General features: G+C 40.9%; 1 long non-coding RNA gene across 1 annotated transcript; it reads right to left on the bottom strand.

Moving 5' to 3' along the window:
• Positions 1-2,305: 2,305 nt before the first annotated feature.
• Positions 2,306-3,217, bottom strand: LOC121814762. The gene is made up of 3 exons (XR_006054554.1): positions 3,106-3,217; positions 2,837-3,034; positions 2,306-2,427 (listed from the first exon to the last, which is right to left on the bottom strand). It is a non-coding gene; the product is annotated as an uncharacterized LOC121814762 (long non-coding RNA).
• Positions 3,218-6,779: the final 3,562 nt, after the last annotated feature.

The raw sequence follows: 6,779 nt of genomic DNA, 5'->3' as shown, positions 1-6,779 counted from the left end.
TTTACATTGCTGTGCTTGAGAGCCACCATCTACCGGAACCAAATTCCCTGTATGTGTCTGCACATATACTTGGCCAATAAACACGATTCTGATTCTGATTCTGATGTGAAGTCTCTTTATGTCTTCTCCAGATTAATTCTTTATATACGCCCCCCACACACTTTTAAGAAAGTTAAAACACAAACACACAGAGAGCACATGATGTTTTGGGCTCTGCTGCCATAGGACAGCTACAAAACTATCTATCACCTCTAATTGGATTTTAAAGGAAAATAATATGACATTATGCTAAGCTGTTTGTAGTGTCAAACTGATGACACCTGCTACAATTAAGCACACACACACACACACACACACACACACACACACCAAACTGTTTATTCCCGACGATATCAGAGCGTCGGCAGAGAGGAGAAACAGTTGCTAAGAGACCTGGCTTCCTTGCCTCTTGCCGCTTAACATCATTATCTGGCCTTTACTGTCACTTTCCTATCCACTCAGCCCCACCAGTCCGCTGTTACTGTGGAAAAAGGAGCTTGTTTCTCAGCTTGTTCGGTGGTGTAGGCTGTGCCGAAGCCAAAATTAATAAGGGGTTTATTGGAGCCATCCGTCTTGGAAGGAAAACACCGGTGCTAGATGGGCGAGCCAGGCAGCTTAATGACTGCATTACATCCAGGTGAAGACACAGGGGAGGGGTTGGGGAATGGAGGTGGGGTGGCGGTGGTGGGTGGTATCTATGGTTTCATTTGTCTTAATAGTGGGGTTTTTTTTTTGTCTTTCTTGCAGGGCACTATTTAATCCGTGTGAAGTCCAAAACGGAGCTGCTTTTCAGAACAGTCAGTATGAACATGAAAGATTTTGGTTCAGCCTAAAACTGTGACATCTTTGATCCTCCTACTGCTCGGTGGGAAATTTCTCTGTGGGCTGTTCGGCTTTTCATCTTTTCTTCTCTTGCTGAGAACACATTACAGGTCATCAAAAATGAAAAGAGATGGTATCACACATTCAGAGGTCCTAAACCTTACATTTTGTCATGATTTGTCACCGTAAGTGAATAATAGTGCTGTCACACTTCCACACAGAAACAAAGACATTTACTAAGGTTGCAAGAGTTTGGCTAGTTTTACATGACGTGTTTCTTTATTTCTGATAGCCTCGGTGCTTTCTTTAGTTGGATGCAGTGTGCTTGGCTTAGTTTGGGTGAAAAATCAGTGTCACATAGACAAGTTTCAGCATCTTCACAGAGGCAACCAGGAGGCAGAAAGCACCATTCTTCATGGCATAAAACAGAGCCAAGCTCCAAAGCAGAGATGACTCAGAGCTGTGCAGTTAACTGCTCAAAAAAGATGGATGGAAAATGTTCCATGTTCAGAGGTAAACACATGCTGCCTTTAGTTAACACAGAAGATTATGAATACACTATTAAAACTGCAGATTAAGGTCCCAGTAGTCGTGAAAGCAGTGAGATTCTGTGTAGCCCCCTAACCTGCAGGTCACCTGCTCTCAAAATACAAAACTCAGATCTTTTAATTAGTGCACATGACCAAAAACACACACTTAAAAGCATCAAAAAATTTAAACTGAGTTCCCTGTAATCAATAATTTTAGGCTAAAATATTGGGATGCACTGTATAACTACTGGTTATGTCTGGCTTACAATAATGTAAAAATCTGGTAACTTTACACCATTACTGAGAAATATGCATTGATGTAGTTGGTGAGAGATATTTCCGCGCTGCTTATATGTTTGTAGTATCTGTCAAATGTCTTTCAAGTACCATGAATCCATTTTACCATAAACATTTTTACAGTAACACAGTCAGGGACACAAATGGTACTGCTGTGCTCCCGATACCTGAGAAAGAATACTCCATCCTGCTGTAGGTGAAGTGTTTTACCAGGAGGAAGCCCCAGGGATACCCAGGACAAGCTTCAGAGATTATATCTCCAAACTGGCATGGGAATACCTCGGTGTTCTACCTCGGAAGAGTTGGGAGAGGGAGGCCTGGACTTTTCTGCTTAGACTGCCCAAGATGAATGGTTGGATACTTTATTAACAACACCTACTGATGGGCCATAGTTCTTAGGACTCTAATAGCGCAATGCAGACATAGACAGCTTGATTTGTTTTAAATTAGTTTAAATTATGATTGTCTCTGAGTGGCAAGGCTGAGCGCCCTGAGACGAGAGATTGACTCAAATGGAGATTCAACCCGAGAGCCAAGAAAGTGATGAATAAAGAACTTTATTTAACAATGGAGTGATGCACAAGGTGAACAGAGCTAAGGCTATGAACTGAGCAAAAACTCTAAATGTTAACTGAGAGACTCAGTTAAGGGAAGATTGCAAATAACATCAACTGTGAGGGGACACTATGATGGCTGGGTGCTGGAACATGACGGGGGATGCAGAGATGGGTCAAGGGCACTGTAATAGAAGGACAGGAGAGTCAGGTGGGTCCAGAAACACAGTGGACAGTTTGTCCAGTTAATTAGCTTTGATGCCTCAGGTTAAAGCCAATCTATAGAGAAATATTTCTGATACTATTTCAGGTATTATGGTACATGTTTGATTTCGTATAATATGTTGTTAGAGAATATATGCTGTGTGTTTAATTTGTGTCGAGTAAGAAAACATTACAGGGCATGGGTGGTAACATGTTAGAAGGAGCCAGCACAGCAATGGAAATGTGAGCTGTAGCAGCAAATAGTTTTTTTTGACCGTGACATTGTTTGTTTGTATGTACGAGTCAGAAATAAATCTGGACAGCTCACATTAAGAAGGGGAAGAATTCTTTTTTCAAAGCTTGGGACAGAAATTCACCACTACACCTTACTTGTTCACAGGAGAAAATCAGGAGGGGAAAGTGAGCGACTGAGGTCTGGGTGAGTCCAGGATTCCAAGCTGTAGCGCGGGAGGCAGGTGATAGTGGCAGAAACTGAGAGGATTTTACTGGCAGCAGCAGTATGAAGAAGACCAGCGTCCAGGTAAGCAAGGCTATGGCGAGGTTTGAAAAATGGCTTCTGTGAAACGACTAGGAGACAGGAGAACAAGGTGAGTACAAACACTATGAATAGCAAGGCTGATGTAAGACCACACACTAACATGGGCTAGCTGATATTCTGTCAAAAGGTGGTTAAGAGCGCCAGTCTTGAATACTGCTGCCTTGATTGCCATCAGGTGGGAGCCCCAGGAGGAGCCACGAGGGCTCCACCCAGAGGAGGAGGGCAGAGGCTGTGGAAATTTACTGTGACTCACCCAGACTGACACTGAGGGCTGATGGTCCAGCGAGGACTCAGTGAAGGGGCTTCTTCCAGGGAGTGAACACATTTGGGAATACTCAAAGAAAAACACAAGTAAGAAAGTATGAAGCAACTAGAAGATTGCAAAGGTAGAGACGTCTGGAGAGGAGAGTTGTGGCTGGAGCTGGTTTTTTTCTTAATTGCCAAGATGATGAGACTCACTGACCTCAACTTTAAGGTCAATGTCAGAGGTCAAGTTTTCTGAAAACCTTGTGAATGTGATAAGGAGTTACATTGGATTTTCAAATTTATACCATATGTGCATCTACCAGGAGGCTGAAGGGTGCCGCTGACATCCAGCAGTATCTTTAAGAAATGCAGTTGTTCACTTCATTCAAAGAGCCTAATATTTTTTCCGTCATGTACAGTCAGACAGCGAAACAATGTCTTTAGAGTTAGCAGTTGCATGCGGTTATCAAGCAGTTGCATGATTATCGTGCATGCTCACCTGTTCAGTGTTTACTGGTGAAAAGTGTTCCGAATTTTTAAAATTAACAAAAAGACAAACATGGTTATTTGTTTAAATGTAACAGCCTGCTGGGGTTTAATAATAGTCTCCTGAGAAGATTTATTAGGATGTTTATTAAAAGTGTGAACTTAGGTGCTGTAATACTACATTATCACAATCTCATTTTCTTATTAGGTGTAAACCTATAGGAAGTCAATCTGATTAGCTCAGTCTGAGGATGCTGACTGAACAACTCTGTGCTTTGTGTAAATCAGACATTAAACACAATGAATACCCAAACCGGTCCTCTGCAGAGCACTGAAACCAGTTCATTAGTCCGAGGAGACTGATGATGAAGTAGCTGAAGGGTGCAAAGTAATTATGTCATAAATTTTGGAAATTGTGGAGAATCCTTGTGGTGCAGTTTGCTGCTCCATATGATATCCACATGTGTATGTATCCCATGCTGTATGCAGTCAGATACTCGCTTACACATACACATGCACACACATACACACTATAGCACACTTCAATGCACCTTTTCAACATGGCCTCTCAAGGTTTGCTGTCAAGGTGTCAGTTGAGAGATGCCACTACGGGTGACACTGACAGCAACTCAAGACAAAACACCTTTGAGGGGTTTTATGAGATGAGGTGACAAAGTTTGTCTGTAGATAAATTGCAGTCAGTCTTCACAGGAATGTCAGACTTCACCGCTTTCTGCAGCGGCACCTGTTCGTTACTGCATAAAGCCCAGTGTCACCTGATGCAGCTTTAGTCTTGAACGGTTTGTGTGAATAACACGCATCCCAGCTGTAGAGAGATATAAACTCTTTCATAACTCACTGTAGGCGTCTAAGTCCATGTCATTCATTTATAATCTTTGCATAAAGGAACATATAGAAGATGCAGTAGTTTGTGATACATGTGGGGATTTACTTAAAACGATCGATACACAAAAAAAGCCGAGAACACATTAAACAAAGATGTTAACAGATGTTACCAGTTGTTCCATCCAGATGGAAACTTGAGCTTTGATTAGCATAATAAAGTAATAATGTGTCAGGTTACCACTGAATTAAGACTGAAGCTAATACAAAAATGTAGGATTAAATCAGTGTTAATTAATTCAGGGTAATTCATTCCAATTAAGATGATCTTCAGATCAGCGAAATTAACATGGGTGTAGCCACAGGCTGGCTTGTGACAGTCAGAAGTGCTTCTGTGTTGCAGGTGGGTAATGTGCAGTTATCTTGGGGACCTCAGGAGTCCTGCAGGCTTTTCAGCTGATTTGTCTGTCCTGCCACAGTGTATGAAGATGGTTCAGATGGGACACAATGTTAGACTGTATGGCAAACAGAAGAAGTAGCCTGGAAAACAGGTGATGCTGGTCCTTGATTCTGTTGAACTGTTGCTTTCTTAACTTCACTGGGCTGGCTATTTGATTATTAATGTTTTAAAAAGTAATACAAATCATTACAATTTTAGGAAACTTAAATTTAACTTTAAAAACTTTGCAAAAGGTTATAGTAAATCTAATTAGACATTAGCAGTTCTGCTTGGATCCAATGATAAAAATGGAGACGAGAGAGATGTCACAGTGAGTGGGAAAGAGAGCAGGGCCTGATGTGGACAGTACTAGATGGTGTTGCTTGGATATCCTCTGAGGTGTTGTTGAAGTTATTTGCACCATTTTTAAATCCACTTCCAAACCCTGGATGAGTAAATCTTATCTGCATCCTGACATTTCAGGAAAATAACAAAACTTTTTTAAAACAACACTTTTTTTGTTCGATACCGATACTGATATTATAAATATGGATATCTGTCGATACCAATACGAACCCAATATAGTGTCTTTTATAATCAATAAAACTGTTTTTTTAAATATCTTGCTGCATTTTGTAAAATTTCATACTCAAGTTTTAAAAAACAAAACACTAAAGCTATTCTGTTATACCTTTATGCTCAAAATACACAGCACACAAAATATTTCATAGTTCAGCAATACTGATTAATCTAATGAACTTAAACCTGCACCATCCTCCCTATTCTGGTATTTTAAAGAGTACTTAGCAGAAATATTAAACAACCTAACTAATAACTTATCTATCTATCTATCTATCTATCTATCTATCTATCTATCTATCTATCTATCTATCTATCTATCTATCTATCTATCTATCTATCTATCTATCTATCTATCTATCTATCTATCTATCTATATATCTATCTAGATAGATAGATAGATAGATAGATAGATAGATAGATAGATAGATAGATAGATAGATAGATAGATAGATGTGTTTGTGTGTTAATTGTAACATATGCTAGAAAAAAAAGGAGATGGTGGGGTGCCCATGGAACTGTTCTACCAAGGAAGTTAGGAGTGGCAGAGACGTTTGAGAGGGTGGTGCAGGACATGCATGATGACAGCGAGACAGTGGTAGTGAAATTAAGTGAAATTAAGTTCAATAAGGAGAGATCATTGGAAAGAATAAACATGATTTATTGATGAACATAATACAGATAGGTGTTTGGCGGTTAGACTCCAATGGCCCGTCTTAGCGGACCGGAACCCCAGCTCTGAAAGGGATTAGAGTAGGACACCCCGGAGCTTAGAGGCTGATGGTGGAGATGATGACGGTGGCTTAAATGGAGCTTTAGTGATGAGAGCTGGAGATGGGGAGGAGGTGGGTTGCACAATGGCATCTGCAAAGGAGAATGACAGATGCACAGTGACATTTAAAGTACGCGGCATGCATGCTGATTGGCCTGTAAAAAGCTGGGAGAAGGTGATTGGACTAGACCATTGATGACACAAACAGCTTGACAGCGTGGGAAAGTGGGAGTGATAAGGCTTAGATTTAGTTGGCAGCACCTGGGAAGAGACAAATGTGAGGCCAAAGGTCTTCCTTATTGAACGTGCGCATAAGCTTCATTAGAAGCAAGACAGAATACATGTGTATGAATGAGAGGGAGGCATGTGTAGCAGTGAAGATGCAAGGAGCAGAGGCAGGAGCAGGCTG

The sequence above is a fragment of the Haplochromis burtoni genome, unplaced genomic scaffold, assembly GCF_018398535.1.
Source record: "Haplochromis burtoni strain Fernald_Lab_line unplaced genomic scaffold, NCSU_Asbu1 Contig_81, whole genome shotgun sequence".
In the NCBI taxonomy this organism is placed as follows: domain Eukaryota; kingdom Metazoa; phylum Chordata; class Actinopteri; order Cichliformes; family Cichlidae; genus Haplochromis; species Haplochromis burtoni.
The sequence above is the reverse complement of the archived record's forward strand: the minus strand, read 5'-3'. Positions and strand labels throughout refer to the sequence as shown.